We start from the raw sequence: 13107 nt of genomic DNA, 5'->3' as shown, positions 1-13107 counted from the left end.
ACAGTATAAGTCTTATGAATGTTAAATTTAATGTGTATTTATATTATTTTTGTGAGGATTTGGAAATTTAATCTTGAGAAGTGTTTTCGTTTTTTCTTCCTCTTCTCTTCCTTTTCTTTCTCTTCCTTGTAAATCATTATTCCCATAAAGAAAACCAGATAGTTTTGTTGTTTAAGTTGTCACCCTTGGCAAAGTTAGCATCATGCTATCCATAGCATGGGACGTGGTGGCTCAGTGGCTAAGACACTGAGCTTGTCAATCAGAAAGGTCAGCAGTTTGGCAGTTCAAATCCCTAGCGCCACGTAATGGAGTGAGCTCCCGTTATTTGTCCCAGCTTCTGTCAACTTAGCAGTTCGAAAGCACGTAAAAAATGCAAGTAGAAAAATAGGGACCACCTTGGTGGGAACAGCATTCCGTGAGCTTTCAGTGTTTAGTCATGCCGGCCACATGACCACTGAGATGTCTTTGGACAGAGCTGGCTTTTTGCCTTTGAAACGGAGATGAGCACCTCCCCCTAGAATCAGGAACAACTAGCACATACGTGTGAGGGGAACCTTTACCTTTACCTTATCCATAGCAAGTGCTGTGAGCAGGGAAACCAAGCCCAGTCAGGAAATCAACAGCAAAAAAGGATTCAATCATATTGGCAGTGCTGCCTAATCGCACCCATAAAGTATATTTATTTCAAAATAAAATTGTCCTGGAAACTAGGAGGGCATGATTAAAAGCAATTATTCCAATGTACTTTTTATGGATCATTAAAAGATCATTCATTTTCATACTATAATAAGCAAGAAATCTCAAAGGCCAGATATAATCTCAAGTGCTAGATTGGCTATATCAGGATCAATATAGAACTGAATATCAGTGAATCACATCCATGATTTCATTGATTGGAAGAATTAAGTCTAATATTACTGAAAAGTTCTGTGCATTAAGTAAATAATATACATAAACATAGTGACTGAGCACATAGATTTTGTAATCTGGTATTTACCATATTTTTCAGAGTATAAAATGCTCATTTTTCCCTCAAAAAGAGGGTAAAAACCTGGGTGCGTCTTATACACTCAATACAGCATTTTTGGCTTACTGCACACCCCCCTTGCAAAAATGAGCATGCAGGGGGTTTGGGAGGCTTCCAGAGTGCTCCTGGGGGCTGGGGAGGGCAAAAAAGAGCAGAAAAGGGCCATTTTTGCCACCCTAGCCCCCAGGAGCACTCTACAAGCCTCCCAAACCTTCTGCATGCCCTTCCCCCCCCCCAAAAAAATGAGGCATGCAGAGGATTTGCGAAGCCTATAGAGTGCAAAAACTTTTTTAAAAATTTACCTCTTCAAAATCATGGTGTGTCTTATACTCCAGTGCATCTTATACTCTGAAAAATACAGTAGGTAGATAATTCCCTAAGTAGCATGGTGGCCTAGGGGTGAAAACACTCACCTCCAACTTGGTAGCTTGAGAGTTCAATCCTAGGCAGCGTCAGATGTTTCTCTATCAAAGCACAAAGAAAAAAATCTGCTGCAAACTCTGCATAGGCATCAGGAAGGACATCCAGCCAGTAAATGTTCAGCTACATTTAGCTGCTCCAACTCCACCCCAAATAAAGGGATTAGACTGAGAATCATAAAAAGAAAAGAATATAGATTTTAAAAAAGGAAAAAAGCTAGATAGATGATTCACTACGCTTGACTAATTCTGTGTCCATTATTTGGTGCAAAGTGCCAATAAAGGAGAATATTTGTAGTGCAGAGTTACATGAGGGGTCATTGGTGCTCTCTGAGTTTGGCTGTTTTCTTGCAAATGTTTCATTACCCAAACTAGATAAATACCATCAGTGCATCTAGCACTAATTCATCACTCTAGTTTGGGTAATGAAACATCTGCAAGAAAAGGGCCAAACTCAAGGAGCACCAAGAACCCCTTATTATGCAAAGTGATATTTCCTCTAGCTATTGCAGGCTTTTTGAAGGGGCAGTTCCAAAAACAAATCCACTTAACCCCTAGATCAGCGATGGCGAACCTTTTTGGCTCACGTGCCACAAGTTGGGGGAGAGCAGGGGGTCGTGTGCGGACGTGCCGCACCCATAATGCAATGCGTGACCCCCCCAGTGCACATGCGTGCACAACAGGGGTGACCCCCCCATTTTTCCATGCTTTTTTCACCCTCCTTAGGCTCCAGAGGGTTTATAGGAGCCTGGGGAGGGCAAAAAGAGCCTCCCCCGCAAACCGGAGGCCCTCCAGAGGCTTCAGGGATCGTCCGGAGGCTTCCCTGAAGCCTTTGGAATGCTTAAAATGACCCTCCGAGCAAACCGGAGTCACTTCCGGTTTGCTCGGAGGGTCGTTTTAAGCGTTTCGAAGGCTTCAGCGACCATCCGGAGGCTTCCCTGACGCCTTCGGAGCATTTAAAACGACCCTCCGAGCAAACCGGAAATGACTTCCGGTTTGCTCAGAGGGTCGTTTTAAGCGTTCCGAAGGCTTCAGGGAAGCCTCCTGACGGTCCCTGAAGCCTCCGGAGGGCCTCCAGGGGGATGGGGGAGGCTCTTTTCGCCCTCCCCAGGCTCCTATAAAGCCTCTGGAGCCTGGGGAGGGCGAAAAAATGGCTTTTAAAACGGTGAACTCAGCTGGCCAGCACGCACATGCGTGCCATAGGTTCGCCATCACTGCCCTAGATGATAGCAAAATGATACTGATAATTCCAATTCTTTCTTGTTATTTATTGGCTTTTGCAGAAACTGAGGAGACCAGTGTAGGGCCCAGAAACAGTGAGAGAGAGAGAAGGTATGTTGTACCATCTGGCAGCCTTATGGTATGCTTGACTGCTTGTTACATGAGAAAAATAGTTTCCATGCAGAATTGGGTTTTGCCTCTGTCTTCAACAGAAATCAGCTACTTAAGAATTCATTACCATTGTCACTTTGGCTTTAAAAGGAACACCAACCTCAAGATTTTTCACCAACAATAATAACCTTATCCTCCTGCTTTAGCAAGATTGAGAAGGAGAGAAGAAATATGGCACAGAAATATCATGAAAGAAAGGGGAAATGTGCTGTACTATCTAGCTGGCTGACTTTTCTTGCCTTCAGTGGAAAACATCTCCTTCACAGGAAGCAGCCTTATAGATAACTTCCAAAGGAGGCCTTGTGCCTGAATTTGCCTCACATTTATTTTTCCAGGTCTATATAACTACCAGGCGGTAAAAGAAGGGATCTGTTCTGTGAGTTGTCTCTTGCTTTTTGTTAAGACAGGGGTGTCATACCCATGTCATCACAGCATCACGTGACGTATCAGGACTTTCCCCCCTTCGTTAAGCCGGGTGTGGATGTGGTTAACACATGATGCATCCGGCCCACAGGTCAGGAGTCTGACAGCCCTGTGTTAAGAGGTGCATCAAAAAAACCATTGAAGTCAGGGAGTAATATAGAGGAAATATGCAATCTAAAGTTACAGTGAAAAGTTACAGTGGATCACTGGGTTCCATTCCTTTCCAATTTTAGTCTACGACAGAAGATAAAGTGACAGTGATAGTGGCACCTCCAGTGTAAAATTCCAACTCTTTAATACCTTGCTAGGAAAACTTTATCATCCAGAATTTCATCTTATATAAAACAAACTTTGCAGGCATCAAAGACCCCTAGCTAGTGGGAAAGTATGTGTTTCTGTGCATTTTGAAGACAAATTGTCCAGTTCTACCTGCTGAGCTATTCCAAGTTACCACAGGCAATAAAGGGTGGGCAGCTGGAGTGGCCATGGTCTGCAGGAATTGCAACTTGCTGGTCAGATGCTACAGTAACACAGACAATCTGCCAAATGCTGCTGCCTTTGGGGCAGGAACTATGTAGAAAACAAAGTGTACAGTCCAACTTGCCTCCTAACATGTGTTATTTTAAACTTCTGAATTTTTTTTTTTTGGCATGTGCTCAATTCACTTCTTATCCTGGCAGAATTAAATGTCCCTACTGAACATGCCCATCAGCAATAGCATAGGAGATAATGTTTCAACAGCCCTATATCAGTCACCATTAATATGTATTCCTATGCATCCAGCAAGGCACATAACAGATCTTGTATTCTTTTGAGATAGATTTGACAATCTGAAATTTGAAAAGCCCTGTGTAACTCCATTGTCAAGGACAGAATACTCCATGATCAATTTTAGACTGTCAATACAAATGTTTGCAGGGATGGATGATAGATTAAAATAGTCCAATTGTAAGAGAACCCTCAGAAGCTAGGAAAGAAAGAATATTTCAAAACAAGATAAATGAAGAGCAGGTGCACATTTCAATTTTATCTAATGAAAGAGCCATTAGCCCATCAATTAAGCATCTGGAAGAAAGAAGTTCAAATAGAGTTCACCTTAGTCAATTCATTCATAAACAAAAGTTTGAGTTTTGCTTATTTGGTTTCTAATATTCCATATTTTAATATCACCATCAGCTTTTTTCTCCCAGCATTAAATATGTTAATAAACTTCATATGAGTCATTGCTTTTAAAGGTTTGACACCAATGTAAGTTGGATGTTGATTTCTGAATGTGCTTAGGCAATTTCTCTCATCAACTGTCAGTGGTGCTGTCAATGTCTTGGCTGATCTGTTGAATATGAGTGCAGCTGAGGCAATGTTCATTATTGTTCCTAAGCACCATCTTCTCTCTTGCAGAATCATATTAGTTCCTTGGCTTTAAAAGAGATAAGAGTGATAAATTAGATTGAACATGGATTAGATTCCAAATGGAGCTAATGCCAAGATGCAATAGACTGACATCAGACAGGCCCATATCAAAATCTTTTTGAATTTTTATTTTGCTCTTAAAGCCAAGTAAGGGAACATTATTCCTGTCATGAATAATCAGCTGTTGATTTACAAGAGAGGTGCTTTTGAGCATATTTCTGTTATGTGAGCCTTGTCTTTCTGTCAAATTGGAAATTGGAAGTCTTTTTTCATATAGTTCCCTGATTATGCAATGCATTTTTTCAGAGTTATGTATAACCTTTACTCTATCAGATTTTATAAAATATACTAAATGCTTTGCCAGACTATAATTATTAAACTGTTTTAATAGCTATTTTAGCATCAAGGTAATTTAACTTTTTAACTTTTTATTTACTGTTTTTTGTACTTTTCAATTCTGTGAACCCACTTGAATCAAAAGACATAGTATTAATCAAATAAATATGTCATGCTTCTAATAAGCATAGCATATGTGTATGTGATAAATATATGTGATATGGTATAAATAAAAACAAAAGGGGTTCATTAAAACGAACTGTTATGTTACAATTGTTTTTATGTTATGGTCACAACTCCATGGAATTAAATATTAAAACTTAATTTGTTACATTATATAATTGTCATTTCTTACCTCTTTTGAGAAACCTATTCTCTACTTACTACAGAGTTTCAATACCCTTGAAATATATGTTTTGTGTCCTTTCACAACATCTGATCAAATTGATTTTCTAGCTTTTGAGATTCTTCAAGATGGACTCTAGGAAAAGACATATGATATTTGTATTCTTCCTGCTGTGATTGTAGTATTTTGGAACAGTTACAATATAATAATGCAGTGCTGATATTTCTAACAACTTTAATACTATCTCAACTGGTTTACAAGTTTACTGGCAGCACTATATACTCTGTAAGGCCAGACTGGACTTGTAAGTCACTCATCTTAATTATTGGGACAACTCCTTACACAAGTCCCTACCTGAAATGAGAAGATTCATACTCATTTCTTCCTCCTGCAGTTCATCCTTTCAGAATGTTAGAATAATCTGGATTTAAATAGAAAGACATAATTACTATAGACTGGCTTCTTTTTACTTTTGAACAATACATTCTTTCTTTAATTAATAAATCAGTTGAAGCAGAAAAAGAACATTTAAATAGCATTTTTTTTTTTGAGTTTACATTTCAGCATTGATACCCAAGTCAGTGGTGGGTTTCAAAAATTTTTAGAACCTCTTCTGTAGGTGTTGCCTGCTTTGTAGGAGTGGCTTGCTGGCCATGTGACTGGGTGGGAGTGGCTTGCCAGTCATGTGACTGGGTGGGAGTGGCTTGCCAGTCGTGACTGGGTGGGCATGGCCAACTTGTAAAATGTGGTGAAACTCACTTAACAACGCTCTTGCTTAGCAACCAAAATGTTGGCTCAGAAACTCTGGCATTTGAAGCATGCAAGTCTTAAAGCTGTCAAGTTACAAGACCCTTGCACCCCTAACCCTTTAGGGAAAAAAAACCCAGGGATGTTCAAACTTGGCAGCTTTAAGACTTGTGGACTTCAATTCCTAGAATTCTCCTCCAGTCAAGTTGGCTCAATGTCACTACGTTATTTTGTTTGTCTACTTGAGCCTCTATTATGAGTTATACTGTAGAGAAGTTTTTTCTTATCTGACAATGAATTACTGCGCATGCTTCTTAACACGTTTCTTAATACATCACACATTCCAGAGACTTCTTTTTTTTGATCTTCTGTTCATCTGCCAAGAAGGTGGACGACAATTGCTCTTGCCAGAAGGTAACAATTAGATAGATTTGTTTTCATTTTATTTTCCTATTAAAGTTTGTTTTTAATTAGAAAATGTTATCGGGCCTTATTTTTGCTTTTTCTGAAGATATGCTTTTTAGGAAAGCCGACGGTCTACACCTCATTAGCTCAGGGTGAAATTTCCCCTGACAATAAATGGTAGCAGAGGATGGTTGTAATTTACGGCTTTTTCCTTCCTAGTTATCTTCAAGAGATAAGCGACCAGGCTAATTAGAAAGAATGGTCTATCTACTGAGGTACACTTAAATCAACTTCCTAACCATGCCGAAGAAGAAAAAGAAAAAAGGAAAAAATGAAGCACGTTCTGAGGGGTCCCTTCCCTCTGACACAGAAGAAGAATTTTTCACGCTGGCTCTTCTGTAGGTGTGGCCTGCTTTGTAGGAGTGGCTTGCTGGACATGTGACCAGGTGGGAGTAGCTTGCCAGCCATGTGACTGGGTGGGAGTGGCTTGCCAATCGTGACTGGGTTGGCATGGCCAACTTGTAAAATGTGGTGAAACTCACTTAACAACGCTCTTGCTTAGCAACCAAAATGTTGGCTCAGAAACTCTGGCATTTGAAGCATGCAAGGCTTAAAGCTGTCAAGTTACAAGACCCTTGCACCCCTAACCCTTTAGGAAAAAAACCAGGGGTGTTCAAACTTGGCAGCTTTAAGACTTGTGGACTTCAACTCCCAGAATTCTTCCTCCAGTCATGTTGGCTCAGGAACTCTGGCATTGAAGTGTATAAGTCTTTAAGCTGTCAAGTTACAAGACCCTTGCACCCCTAACCCTTTAGAACCCCCCTCTGGGGTGTTCAAACTTGATAGCTTTAAGACTTGTGGACTTCAACTCCCAGAATTCCGCCTCTCACTCTTCATCTTGATGATGTGCAGACGGGCGGGGGGAGGGAGCTGGAACCGGTTCTAAACAGCACTGTAGATATGTGGAACCTCTTCTATAGAAGACGTTAGAACTGGCAGGAACCCACCCTGACCCAAGTTCACCACTGACATTTTTACGGCTAGAAAGGTTTGCTACACTCAGTGACTATTTCTTTATTCTTCATTTGTTTTTTTAATATCATGGTTAACTGAAGACTCCCATCTCAAACTTACAAGCAACATTTATAACTTCTAGAGACATTTATAAGTTAGTCTACAAACTAAGAACTAACACACTCATATGTATATGACGCATACCACCAACTCCACTACAGTGATTACTGTGTGTGTATATACACACACATATACACACACATGTACATGTATGCATACTGTATTTATAATCTTCATATAAACATTAAAAATTAAAACAGTATACATACCTACGTGTGTGTGTATATACACACACACACATATGTATTTATATTGTATTTATAATCTTCATATAAAAATTAAAAATAAAATCAGTCATATTAAATAAATTGAGGCTTACTAATTATCCTCCTCCCATCCACCATCCCACCACATCCCTACAGATTAGTTCTAACTGTCTTTCTGAACACTGTCAGAGAGGTTACAATCCAGATTGCTAGGGGCAGGTAGATTTTACAGTACCAGACCAATAAAACACAAATAAAAATTTAAAATACAGTATATTAAACACAAATATAACATTTAAGATGTAGGAGAAAAAGAGTTCAATTATTCTAAATGGATGGCATAAACACACACAAAAGGCTTTCTATTTATATGTGATTTTTTTTTGTAATTTCTATTTAAACATTTATTTTGTTTTTGTCTGGCTTTCTTCCTTCTTTACTTTCATGTGTGTGCGTGTGTGTGTGTGTGTGTGTGTGTGTGTATCTTTAGTGAGTTTTAGTGCTTAAAATTATTTCTAACAATGTTATTATAGGATCCTCTTGTAAAATGTAAAAATAAATGTATAGGTTTTTTTTACTTTTAAAAATACATATTCTAGGAATACATTAATACAAGCACTCTTAAGGCATATGTGTACTGGTTAGATTTTCTAGTTGGAGAAAAATAAAAATGTTTAATATGAAAATGTTGTTTTTATGATAAAGTAATGGTTACTAGGTTTAGTCAGTTGAAATAATGTATTATCTCTACAATTTGGGACACCTAGAGTAAAATATAGAACGAATCTGACTCAAATCAACAGTTTAAAAACCTGCAGTGAATTGTGTAATTAAATGTAACCAAAGGAAAACACACACACACACACACACAGACTGTGTGTGTGTGTGTGTGTGTGTGTGAGTGTGTGTGTGTTTCCATAATGTATGTCTATTTACAATCACATTTTTTCAGTGGTTGTACCTTTGTCTGTAATAATAGATACTAGTAAATAATGATTAATCCATTAATAATGGATACCATTAAATAATCGTATTTAATAGATTTAACATAGATTTAATGGATTCAATACATATTATTGAATCAATCTACCAAAACAAGAAATAAGTTCCTGGTCACACAGTTATCCCACTGAATGGGGAGATTCAATTTTGTTATGATATGATCTTTGATTACCCCCCTGAACTTTGATTTCATAAAATGTCATCAAATATCTGATAACATAGGATTTTTAATGGTGATTCTGAAAATACATTTGTAAAAACTGAAATCCATCTCTGATAGTTTTGTTGAATATAAATGAGGTCTTTGATATGGTGCCTTTGATATTTAAATTTATGTTAAATATGGATTTTTTCCTTCTCTTACTAATAGGAACAATATGTGGTACTCTTCTCCCTTTTGGTAAATTCTTACAAATGAATTTATCTTTTATTTTACCAAGATATGATATGGAGCTCATCCAGGATGTCTTACTATTTAATATTGAAATCTTTCACCTACTTTATTAAACTAGCAGATGACATTTTAGGTATACAGTAACAGTGAGCGGAGTTTAATACAAACTATTATATGGTAACAAAAATTGTGTATTTTCTATAGCAAAAACATTAGTATTCTGCAACAATGTGGTAATTCATTATATCATTCTATTAATAGAAGTAAGCATCTGGAAACCTCACTCTGAAAACTGTAGGAAAAAACTTTCTCTTCCCCCACCTCTCTTTTTGACGTTGTGAACAAATAAGAATACTTTAAATCAGCTTGTGGCCAATCAATAATTTAATTTAAATGAATGGAGGTATTGCAAGAGGAATTTGTATTACCTAAAATAGCGAAGCACATTTTGATGTTAAAATTTGATCTAGATGCATTAGCAAACATTTAAACCTCCCAAAATACTATCAGCATTGGAATGTGTTTTTGACATTTTTTTAAAAGGGTTACGGTTACGGTGGAATAGCATAATATACTACATCAGTCTAGCCAATGGAAATATTTGAAAAGGAAAATTCTATTTTACTAAAATAAAAAAATTAGAATAGCAAATGTACTGTATGGTATGTATAATATCACAATATCTACTGTATGTTTATAAATGTCAGTCATCTATTCAAAAATGAATGTTTTCTTAAGTTAATCTTTATGTTGAAAAAAAGTTACACTTCTGCCTACCACAAAAAAAGTTCTGCCTTTTATATGGTAGTTAAAGTCCAATAACCATTCCTGGTCTGTACATCATTTAGTACATTGCTGGTGTCAACTAAATGTTTAATAGAAATGGAAGGAGAAACCCAGATGGCCTGGATAATAAGGATTTGAAAATGTAGGCTCTGTAGTGTTTTTCAAAAAATTAAATAAAAATCACATTATGTTCTCTCGTGATTGTGTTGAAAATACCTAGCCTGCTTTTAAATGTCATCCATATTTATCAGACTGCATGGTTCTTGACATTTAGGAATATTTTTTCTCAGACTGTAACTGAAGCTTTGACAAAAGGAGCTAATTATCAAGGGAGTAGATTTAAAAAGAAAAAGAAAGAAGCAGCAGGCTATAGCGATATGGGCATTATCAATCACTTCAAATGCTCTCACAACAAAGGTCTGATTGGTCTATATGTAGAATTTAGTACCACTAATTGATCAAAACTCTTACTGAAGCTGTACACTGGCAAAGCAAAGATAAAGTCACAGAAGATACTTGCTAACCCCAAAATAATTGGTGTTCTCTGTCATATAATCCTACATATACATGCTCAGAAATAAGACAATAAAGGGGATTAGTAGTAGTTCTCCTGCCATGTTCCAGATATAGCTGGTTCATATTAATCAAAGCACATGGCATATGTGGTTGATTCAATCCAGACTTAATACTATGAGTCAGCGTTGACTCTTGATAACTGCCGGCAAAAGGTCCTGAAATGTTCCTAAGATTTCAGAAGCAGGTTGCCATTGCATTCTTTTTATGGCTGAGAGAAAGCAATCGGCCCAAGGGCCACCAGTTGACTTTGGGCCTAAAGCAGAACTGGGGTTGCCTAGGTTCCACTTTCTAGCCTAGTGCCTTAACCATTATACCAAACTGACTTTCGATGTAGACCTACCTGCGATTTTTTTAAAAAGTATATCCGACCCATATCTTCATTGGCTAACAAAAAATAGCATTATAATATAATCAAAAACAAAGTTAAATTTAACATTAATAAAAAGTTATAGGCCTACTGAAAGAGAAAACATAGTCTCCCTCTTTTCTTTCCCTTCTTCCCCCTTTTTTTCTTTCTTTCTCTCAGATACAAACCATTCCTTTGATTTCTCTTGTTGGATAGTCCTATCAGGTTCTTTAACACCATCCATTCCTTCCTTAATTTTCCTAAGAAAATAATCCCCTCTTCCTTATATTTCAGTGGTCAGTTCCAGAGACACTCAGCTATTTCTCTTTTCCATATAGTTGCAGTAGAATTAGAACAAGCAAGATCAGCACAAGCCCTCAAGAACAGATTAATTCATTACAGTCAAAAGTAGGTTGCTCCCGGTTCGCCCCGGTTCAGCTGAACCGGTAGCGGAATTCAGGCCTGGGTCACAGAACCGGCATTGACCCAGGTCTGCCACACCCCCAAACTGGTTTCCTCGCTGCCACTGGGCCACCATCATTTTGGTTTTTATTGACTGCGCATGCATGAAGAACAATTTACATTGAACAGCGCACACACACGCAGCGCACACGTTGCGCACAGGTTGCAAACAGGTAGTAAATCTGGCAGCAACCCACCCTTGATTACAGTAGAGATTCAATTAATGTCCATCCACTCAGTCTTACACACATGGATGGAAAAATGGGACACAACATTTTCAATCTTGTTCCTAATATAAATACAGATTGTATTTTACACTTGGTTCTTGCCAAGTGTAATAGTTAAGATGCTGAACTAGAAACTGGGAGACTTTGGGTTCTATACTTCCTTAGGTATGAAAACCAACTGGGTGACTTTGACAGTCACTTCCGCTTTAGTCAAATCCATCTCACAGTGTGTATTGGTGCAGGGAAAATAAAAAGACAAGTATTATATATGTTACCTAGAATTGTACATATAAAGGCAAGAAATAAATCTAGTAATAATAGAAAATAATTTGAGTATTTTTATTGGTTAAAAATAACTGGATCCACAGAAACATGACAATAAAGAAATAAGACCGCAAGAACCCAATACTGAATCGTTTCCGATTAATCTAAGATTCGAATTTGTGAGATGAGTAGAACCCGCTACAGAAAAAAGGAGACAATTGTTGACACCTTGTTACCTATACTCATTCTAGAACACTTTTACAATATATGACCCTGCACAACTTCACTGCTGGCATGTTTATAAAGATATCAGTTTTATTTCCAACAATTGAAGACCTTATCTAAACTGTTTAATTAGCGGAACTTTAAAAAAAACAAACACCAGTTCAAGAGAGATGGGGGAGAGGAATTGTTGTCTCTTCACTGAAACAGAAGGATCAGTTCTTCCTAGATACAGATGTCACAATTGTATTCCTAACAATGTTTTTTAAATGTGGAAAAATAGATAAATAGAAAAACCCATGCCCTTAACTTAATAGGGAATATAGCCCTCTGACACCTAGCCTAAAAATGGTTAATGCTGAATATAGTTAAATACTGCATTCATAAGTCATGTTTTTTTTAACTTTCCAGTTAAAGCAATGTGACAGAATAGCTTAACTCTGCTTTACTATGCCTTCAAATCTCAAAATAAAATTTCCATTCTGTCCAACGTAGGCTCCAAATTCTGATTTCCTATACCTATACCTAAGGAATGCTCAATTGGGCTATACTACTATTACAAATTTGCTTTGTAAGCTAATGTGGCCAAATTATTCAATAGCTTACACAAAAGATCCAGAAGGAAGGCCTTTGTATTTGTATTTCCATGATCAAATTAGATGTTTGTCATTTCAATTGTGAATTGTAGGGAGAAATGAATACATTCCACTTGCTTCATTCTTAAAATGAATAGAATCAATGAATACAATGGATATTTCAATGTTCTTACAAAGGAAATGCTAACATAACAGCCTAGCTATACATTTAGATTCCATGATTAATGGCCACTCTGTTGCCTAGCAATAGCTCAGCTGCATTAACAAGAATGACATGTGCTGATATCCAATATTTTATTGATAATTAGATTTCCATATTACCCACATACACATTCAGACACATTCAATTTGACTTCTCTAAGGTTCTTAGGATAAAATTTTAACCAA

The sequence above is a fragment of the Natrix helvetica genome (assembly GCF_964273705.1).
Source record: "Natrix helvetica genome assembly, chromosome: 6".
Taxonomy (NCBI): Eukaryota; Metazoa; Chordata; class Lepidosauria; order Squamata; family Natricidae; genus Natrix; species Natrix helvetica.
This window is presented reverse-complemented; position numbering follows the sequence as displayed.